Genomic DNA, 9,603 nt, shown 5'->3' with positions numbered 1-9,603 from the left:
GAGTTCTTAACAGATTTCCTAAGGTACGCGCGTTCAGTTCATACACTTTACGCTTGCGAGTGACAGAGCTGTTTGTGAGAGAGAGTTTGCACGGTTCCAGTTCTTAGTATTTGGTGATACCGTCACTGACTTGAGCGTCGGAGTGCGATCGGCCGCAGCGGCGCCGTATCGTTTCTTTGCAGGTTCTTGAGATAGATCCAGAGGAGGAACGGAAGTGAGAAGCGGCGCGCACGTCGATCCTTGACGAGGCATTCTCCAGCGCTCCGGTCAACAGGCAGGATCATCAGGTGCCCACCGTGGGGCTGTGTAAAACGTGCTCCCATTCACAGCGTGAGTTCGTGGAAGTTTTCGAGGTTTTCTGCGCGGTTGTGTGCTGGTGCAACCGTCGTTTGCAGTTTCTTTGAGTTTCGTTCGGTGAGTTTGTGTTTTGTGCCGTTTGTTTGTCTTTCAATCGGTGGAGTGAGGTTTTTGTTGCTTGCGCGCAATCTGTCTGGTGGAAGTTCGAGGTTCTTTGGTGGTTTTCTGCGAAGGTTTGCGGTGTTCTTGGGTTCTTGTACGGTTTCTTGAATTTTCTCCGATCGATCGCTGTTATTTGCTGTATTTCTGTGGTTCGTTGAAGTTAATGAGAAAGATGAGAAGCAATCGTTCTAGTCCCGTGGCTCCCGTCGCAGCTGAAGGCGACGCCGCCATGACCATGGCGCAGATGGCAGAGATGATGCGCTCGTTGCAGGCGACTGTAGAAGCCTCGCGCGTCGAGCAGGCAAGGATACATGAAGACCCGGTCGCCTCTCGCGCCAGGAACGAGGAGCTCAGCAAGGTAGCTGAGGAGCTACGTCGAGCTCTTCAGGAGCAGCAGGTTTGTTCTTCTGCTGAAGAGGTGGCACCGTCGACACCACCTCGTGTTTTCCCAATGCCTTTCATTCAGGCTATTACCGACACGCCAATTCCCACGAGCGTGGTCCCGGTTAAAGCTGTTTTTACTGGCGTGGAGGATCCAGAGGCTCATCTGACCACGTTCCACACACAGATGATGCTGTCAGGAGGGTCGGACGCCGTCTATTGTAAGATGTTCGTAAGCACGCTCCAGGGAACGGCGATGGAGTGGTTTGTGAGCCTGCCTAATGGCCACATAACTAATTTTCAACAATTCTCGAAAATCTTTGTCGAGCAGTATATTGTGAACAAGGCACCGCCCAGGGTGTCCTATGATCTGTTTGATATCAGGCAGTACCATGGGGAGTCCCTCAGAGTCTACCTCAATCGTTTCGGAGCGCAGATGGTCAGATCGCCGGCCAAGGATGAAGAAATGCTGGTCTATGCCTTCAAGAAGGGCGTGCAGCCAGGGCCATTCTGCGAGGCCTTGATCAGGGCTCATCCAGCGACGTTCGCTGAAGTCAGGCGACTTGCGGTGGCCCACATCGCCGACGAGAGTGAAGTCGCCGAGAAGAGAGGCAGCGTGGCTCCCGCCAGGCCACGCGCCCAGACCAGGATCCAGCCACAGAGGGTGCTGGAAACGGCAGCGGCGGCCAGAAAAGACCAAAGGACTCGCTATCCTTACGATAGGAGAAATAAGGGAAGAAGCCAAGCGCGCCAACCGCCAGCACGCCAACAACCAGCACGCCGGGAATACAATCGCCTGCCTAAGCACAAATTCGTCATGGGACTAGCGGACCTGATCGCTATCCCTAACATATCTGCTCGGTTGAAGGCGCCCGAGAAGGTGGGCGACAAGGTGCTGGGGTCAAAGCCGGACGTCTGGTGCGAGTTTCACCAGTGCTTTGGCCACAACCTGGACTCGTGTTTGTCTTTAGGATACCAGCTCGACGATCTGGTTAAGAGCGGGTTCCTAAACGACTATCTGCTGGACAGAAGGACCGGAGGAGCATCGAGTTCCCAGCCGGCAGGTGGAGAAGCCCAGCAACACGAGATGCCTATCCATGGGGAGATCCACACCATTGCAGGGGGTTTCTCAGGTGGTGGATGCACCGCATCGCAGAGGAAAAGGTACGCGCGATCGGTGATGTCAGTGGACATGTTTGAAGATCACTCGCCGGAAGTGGACATTACGTTCACCAAGCAGGATCTTCGGGACGTTATGCCTCATGACAACGATCCCATTGTTATTTCATTGATCACGGCGGGAAGGAAGGTCCATAGAGTTCTGGTGGACCAAGGAAGCTCGGCAGACGTAATGTTCTGGCCGACTTTCACGCAGCTGGAATTGCCCCTTGACCAGCTAAGACCCTATGGAGGGTGCTTGTATGGGTTCGCTGGCGACCAGGTGGAGGTCAGGGGGTACGTTGAGCTGAGAACCACGTTTACCGATGAGGCTGGGTCGAGGACGGAGAAAATCAAGTACCTCATTGTGAACGCCCCTTCAGCATATAACATCCTGTTGGGAAGGCCCACTCTTAACAGGATAGGCGCAATTCCATCGACTCGACACATGAAGGTGAAGCTGCCGTCCATGGAAGGGGTGGTGATCACGATAAAGTCTGATCAGAAAGAAGCGAAAAAGTGCTATGAAAATAGCCTGAAAAATAAAAGATCAGTGAGTTATGTAACGACCACCCCGCCTCCCGGTGTGAAGCCCAGACCGCCGGTAATAGAGGAGGCCGCCGGAAGGGATGTAGAGATGATAGATGCTGAACTGGGGGAGAGGGATGCTGGCCTGGAGGAGGAAGAGGCGCGGAATCGCCCTGAGGAAGCAAGAGAACTGGGGATCACCAAGGCGGTGATCGCCAGAGAATCCAGGCCCAAACCTGTCGAGCAGTGGCTCGAAAAGGAGATCGGAGGGAAAATCTTCAAGCTGGGAAGATCTCTGGAAGTCGATCTCCAAGACCAGATCGCCAAGGTGATTGAGCGGCATCTGGACGCGTTTGCTTGGTCCGCTTCGGACATGCCCGGGATCGATCCCGACTTTTTGTGCCATCATCTGGCGATGGACAACATGGTGAGACCGGTGCGACAAAGAAGAAGGAAATTTAATGAAGAGAGGAGGCAGGCAATCAAGGACGAGACCCAGAAACTCCTCGCTGCAGGCCACATCAGGGAAGTCCAGTACCCTGAGTGGTTGGCAAATGTCGTGCTGGTAAAGAAGAGTAACGGGAAATGGCGCATGTGTGTCGATTTCACCAATCTAAACAAAGCTTGCCCAAAGGATTCATATCCTTTGCCAAGCATTGACGCCCTGGTCGATAGTGCTGCAGGGTGCAAGCTGCTGAGTTTCCTGGACGCCTTCTCGGGCTATAATCAGATCAAGATGCATCCCATGGATGAAGAAAAAACAGCCTTCATGACGGAGAGGTCGTGCTACTGCTATAAGGTGATGCCGTTCGGGCTGAAGAACGCGGGGGCCACGTACCAGAGGTTGATGGATCGAGTACTTGCACCGATGCTGGGAAGGAACGTGCAAGCCTACATCGATGACATGGTCGTGACCTCGCAGGAGAAGAGCAAGCACGTAGCAGACTTGGAAGAATTGTTCACGACGATCACCAAATTTAAGTTGGAGCTCAACCCGGAGAAATGCATCTTCGGCGTGGAGGCTGGAAAATTTTTGGGTTTTCTCTTGACCGAAAGAGGAATAGAGGCCAACCCGGACAAGTGTGCCGCCATCTTGGCGATGAGAAGCCCGGCCACAGTGAAAGAAGTCCAGCAGCTGACAGGTCGGATGGCAGCCCTATCTCGCTTCGTGTCAGCAAGTGGAGAAAAGGGACATCCCTATTTCCAGTGTCTGCGGCGCAATAACAAGTTCGTTTGGACGAAAGAGTGCGAGGAAGCTTTCGTCAAGCTGAAGGAATATTTGGCGAGCCCGCCGGTTCTGTGCAAACCACTGGCGGGAATCCCCCTCAGGTTGTATTTCGCTGTGACTGAGAGGGCGGTGAGTGCGGTGCTCGCCCAGGACCAGGATCAGGCTCAGAAGCCTATTTATTTCGTGAGTAAAGTGTTGCAGGGCCCAGAAACGAGATATCAGGCCCTGGAGAAGGCTGCGTTGGCTGTGGTGTTTTCGGCGAGGAGGTTGCGCCACTACTTCCACAGTTTCACAATACTGGTGATGACTCACCTGCCCATCCAGAAGGTCTTGAAGAAACCTGACGTTGCAGGAAGAATGGTGAAGTGGGCAGTGGAATTGTCAGAGTTTGACATTAAATATGAGCCTCGAGGCCCGATCAAGGGGCAAATCTTTGCAGATTTTGTAGTCGAGCTCTCATCCGAGGCAACGCGGGTTGAAGGTGACGACTTCCGTTAGGTACTCTCAGTGGATGGATCGTCGAACCAGCAGGGTAGCGGTGCTGGAGTCATATTGGAAGGACCCAACGGTGTGCTGATTGAACAATCTTTGAGGTTTGCCTTTAAAGCCAGCAATAATCAAGCAGAGTATGAGGCGCTGATCGCCGGTATTTTGCTGGCCAAAGAAATGGGGGCTAGGGTGCTGATGGCTAAGAGTGACTTGCTGCTAGTCACAGGGCAAGTAACAGGCGAGTTCCAGGCTAAAGATCCACAAATGGCGGCTTACTTGGCGTATGTGCAGGAATGGAAGAGTTCCTTTGCCTCTTTTGAAGTAGTGCACGTGCCCCGAGAGCAGAATGCCCGAGCTGACTTGCTTGCTAAGCTCGCCAGTTCAGGCAAGGGGGGTAGGCAGAGGACGGTGATTCAAGAAACTCTGAAGACGCCGAGGGCATTTGTAGCAGATCACCTGGTCCTTCAGATAAGCAAGTCGACGGTGAGGGCAGCGAGAAGCCATAAGTCTTTGACGCAAGAAACTCTGAGATCGCCAAGAATTAGAGCATGCCGAGGAAAGAAGGTGGACGTGATGCAGGTCTGTGCCACCCATGAGCCAGATACTTGGATAACACAATACAAGCGGTGCTTGGCAGATGGCCTCCTCCCGCTAGATCCAACAGAAGCTAGGAAGGTAAAGAAAAATTCCAGCAAGTATACATTGATTGATGGCGATCTGTACAGGTTTGGATTCACTCACCCACTCCTGGAATATATACACGGCGAGAAGTGCACGAGAATTATGGCAGAGCTCCACGAAGGAATATGTGGAAGTCACGTCGGGGGTCGAGCTCTGGCCGCGAGGACTCTCCGTGCAGGCTACTATTGGCCATCCATGAGAGAAGATTGCAAGAAGTATGCCCAGTGCTGCAAACAATGCCAGCAGCACGCTGATTGGCACAAGGCACCTCCCGAGGAGTTGAAATCGATCTATAGCCCTTAGCCGTTTCATACTTTGGGAATCGACATTCTGGGACCTTTTCCACTGGCGATCAGGCAGATGAAGTACTTGGTGGTGGCGATCGAGTATTTCACCAAGTGGATTGAAGCAGAACCAGTGGCCCAGATCACCGCGCACAAGATCGAAGGTTTTGTATGGAAGAACATCGTGTGCCGGTTTGGAGTGCCTAAGCGCCTGGTATCAGATAATGGGACTCAGTTTGCAAGCCACCTGTTGAAGAAGCTTTGTGAAGGGGTTGGAATTCAGCAAGTGTTTGCATCCGTCGAGCACCCTCAAACTAATGGCCAGGTGGAATCGGCTAATCGGGTGTTGCTGAGAGGTTTGAAGAGAAGGCTCGAGAAAGCCAAGGGAAGTTGGGCTGAGGAGGTACCCCGTATAGTCTGGGCGTACCACACCACCGAGCAGTCCGGAACCCATGAGACCCCGTTTAGCTTGGTCTATGGGTGTGACGCCATGATTCCAGTGGAGATCCAGGAAAGCTCGCCGAGATTCCAGAACTTCATAGAGGAAGACTCGAATGAAGAGAGAAGGCTGAACCTGGACCTGCTGGATGAGGTCAGGGAGGAAGCAAGGCTGAAGGCTGAGACGGTGAAGAGAAGGGTCGAGCGAAGGTACAATTCTAAGGTGATGCCAAGGCAGTTTAGAGAAGGCGATCTGGTGATGAGGAAGTCCCACCAGTACGAGATGGAGAATAAACTATCACCCAAGTGGACTGGACCGTTCAGAATAACCGAGGCACTCGGGAACGGAGCCTACCGCTTAGAGACGCTGGAAGGAGGGGCGATCCCTCGTACCTGGAACGCCACACACCTGAAGTTGTACTATAGCTAAGAGCTTTGTAAGTAAAGACAAACACAAATGTTATATTGCAATGTCTCTGTTAAAACAGTTTCAAGGGGGCACTCTTTTTTCCCTAAGGACGGTTTTTAATGAGGCCACCCAATAAAAGAAGAGTTTTCGAAGTATAAGGTGTTTTCAGATTGCATATATGTTATTTCCAAAAGTTTCGAAGAAAGACCTTGTCATTCGTACATGATTTAAGGCACGAAAAGATATGTCGCGTGTTTTCTAAAGTTTTAAAGTCCTCATCGTTTTTCGGCGATTGGAGGCACCAGTTAAGTTTGAAAGTCCTCATCGTCTTTCGGCGATTGGAGGCACCAGTTAAGTTTTTAAGTCCTCATCGTCTTTCGGCGATCAGAGGCACCAGATGAAAGACCTCCTCGCCGTTGAGCGAGTGCAGGCGAGAAGGAGAAAAAGTCCTCCGTGTTTCTGGGAGCGAGAAGATGTAACTCCTGGGGCAATGTTGAGGCAAGGTAAAGACCTCCTCGCCGTTGAGCGAGTGCAGGCGAGAAAGAGAAAAAGTCCTCCGTGTTTCTGGGAGCGAGAAGATGTAACTCCTGGGGCAATGTCGAGGCAAGGTAAAGACCTCCTCGCCGTTGAGCGAGTGCAGGCGAGAAAGAAAAGGTCCTCAGTGCATCCAGGGGGGAGGAGATGTACACCCTGGGCAAGTTGAGGCACCAGACAAAGTCCTTCTCGCCGTCGAGCGAGTTAAGGCCATTAAAAGTCCTTCTCGCCGATGAGCGAGTTCAGGCGAGTAAAAGTCCTTCTCGCCGATGAGCGAGTTCAGGCGAGTTAAAAGACCTTCTCGCTTGTATGCGGGTATAGGCAAGATAAAATCCTTCTCGTCTTGAACGAGTTCAGGTATGGCGAAGAGGGCGGAAGAAGCTTGAAAGGTGGCTAAGGTAGGTTCGAAGAGAACGCCTAGCCAGCCGGTCTTCAGCTCTGAAGTTCAGGGGGGGTAAAGGAAGATCCCAAAAGGCATTTCTGCCCCAGATAAAGAAATGACTGCCAAAGTCTGAGGCTAAGAAACGCTGGTGTTACCAAGAGGCATTGGTGATCACGAAAATTTCAAACACGGCGAGAAGGTTGAAAGGCCTGTTTGATAAAGCAGGTCGAGTGGGACGTTGTTTGAGCCAATGATTAAGTTACAATTCGTTGCTTGGAAGCTTTTCTTATAATCAGTTAAACTCGGCAAAGTTAAACATACAAAGAGATTGAAAGCGCTCAAAAGGAGTCAGAAAGAAGAACATCCAAGTTTCGCTATTTGAAATAAGTAGCTGTTCAAAACGCATGTGCAAGAGTTTTTACAAGGTAAATACAAGTGAATTCATAAAGAAGCAGATGGGGTAGAATTGGTTGAGCCTTCGGCGGGAACGACCTTCCCATCTACTACTTCGTTGTCTAACGACACCATGCTAAGGTCAAGATCAGGGAATAGGCATGCGAATTGTTCTCGAGCGGCATCAAATCCAGCAACCAGAATCTGAGCGGAGCTTAGCTTAAGTTCTTCAATTTGCTTTTGAAATCCTTCGACCTGCTGCCTAAGCTCCTTGTTCTGCTGCTCCAGCTCTTCGACTTGTTTTTTCAGTTGTTTGTTAGTCTCTTGAGCGTGGAGAAGGTCGTTGGTAACCTTCTTGGATTCAGTTTGAGCTTGGGCCAACTCGGCAGCCATCTTCCCCTTCTCCTTGTTTGCCTCGGCGAGATCAGCCATGGCGTCGTCTCTCGCTTTCTCTACTTGCCCAAGTAGCTTTTTGCGGTCGATTGACCTTTGCTCCAGTTTTTGTACCTTATCGGCATTAGCTTGAATTTGAGCCTCCAAGTCGCTCGCCTTGGTGCGTAGAGGCACGATTCTGCTTTCAAGTTCAACTTTTTCTTGGGCAAGTTCATGGACTTTGCGGCGGAGGTCAGCAGCTTCCTTGCGCGCAAGCCTAAGCTCGGTACTTAGAGCATCCTCTACTCGGGAATGTTCCATTTCCGCGAGCGTTAGGCTGAAGGCCACCTTCTCCACCTCAACCTTCATTGTGCTGTTCTCGGTCTTGAGGTTGTAGATATCATCCTGTAGCCGCCTGGTGGAGCTCTCCACTGCTCTCGTTATGATCGATGGGATATCCTCTGCAATGGTTTTGAGTTTAGCAGTCAGAGGTTCCCACATCCTCGTGACCTCGAGGGAAAGATTTGCAGCTTGGAGAGGCGCCAGGGGGGCTTGTTGAGGGTTCTCGTCGCCACCTTCCTTAGCAATATTTTCGGTGGTTGCTTCTTGGCGTGGCGACGCAATCGGGGACTCGGTGATTAGGATTGGAGAGGTGTGAGCGACCTCATCCCCGATTGGAACGATTCCTGCAGCTGAAGTGTTGGAAGGAGGGCCCCCTCCTGCTGATATACGTGGTGTAGAGGCGCTCGGGGGATCCTCCAAGAAGTTTGGCTCTGGGGCCTCAGTTGCAGGTGGCGCAGTGGCCAATGGAACTGCTTGGACTGGTGGTGAAGGGGCTCGTGGTGTTGGCGATGAGGGAGGAGGGGCAGGTGTTGATGGTGGTGTTGAAGCTGGAAGAGGGGGTGGGGCAGGTAGAGAAGGTGGCGCCACCCTCTTCCTCTTTGTAACGAGGCCATCCTCAGTGACCTCGTCGTCCTCTTCCTCATCCTCTTGGACAACTTGGGGGGCTTTTCGCTTTGGCCTCTTCAGGACCAGTTTCTTTCGTTGGGCGGGCTCCTTCGGCGGTGATCGCCCGTGAATGATGGCCTTCTCGACCGCCGAGTTGGGCACCGTCTGGGAACCACTCGCCAACCCGTGGTTGCGGGCGAGCGCCTTCAAGTCAGCGAGCATGTTCTTACCCAACATAGTGTCTGCATAAAATGAAAGTGCATAAGTTAGCTCAAAGGGGAAAGAGGTAAGTGTACAAGGCAATGAAACAGCAAAAGCAGGCATGTGCAGAAAGGATAAAACCAAAGTCTTGTGTGTGTCGCACAAGACGCCCAGAAACAATATCAGAAGCAATGATTAAGACAAGGGTGTAGCGTCCTAACCTATTTGGAATTCCATCTGGTCCTCAAAGAACTCAAAGGAAATTAGGGTGGGGGTCAAGAATGTTATGTGGGCATCTGCCACCCTCTTCCAAAATAGGCAGAGGTCTCGATCCAAAGCTCCCATGCTATCAGGACTTCTGGGCCTCCTGAAGCAGCTCTTGGACTCCTTTTTCCCCTTGTCCACCCAGTACAAGGGGAAACCGTCGAGAAGGGAAGTGTCTTTGTCATTTGCGCGAACCTGGATGAACTTCCCCTTCCAATCCTTGTACGACTGCTGGAAGATGGTGAAAATGGATCTCCCAGCAATGGCATTCAGGCTGACCCACAGGCGGTCTCCTGGGTGTTTGGCCTCAAACAGGAACAGAAACACGTCCACCGACGCGGGCAACCCCAGGTGGGCGCATGTTATCTCGAAGGCTCGGACAAACGCCCAGCTGTTGGGGTGAAGCTGGGCGGCAGCGATGTTGAGCTCGGTTAAGAGCTCCCTCTCAAATCGG

Source organism: Phaseolus vulgaris, chromosome 7 (genome assembly GCF_051622355.1).
Source record: "Phaseolus vulgaris cultivar YP4 chromosome 7, ASM5162235v1, whole genome shotgun sequence".
NCBI classification, from domain to species: domain Eukaryota; kingdom Viridiplantae; phylum Streptophyta; class Magnoliopsida; order Fabales; family Fabaceae; genus Phaseolus; species Phaseolus vulgaris.
Note: the sequence above shows the minus strand (reverse complement) of the source record.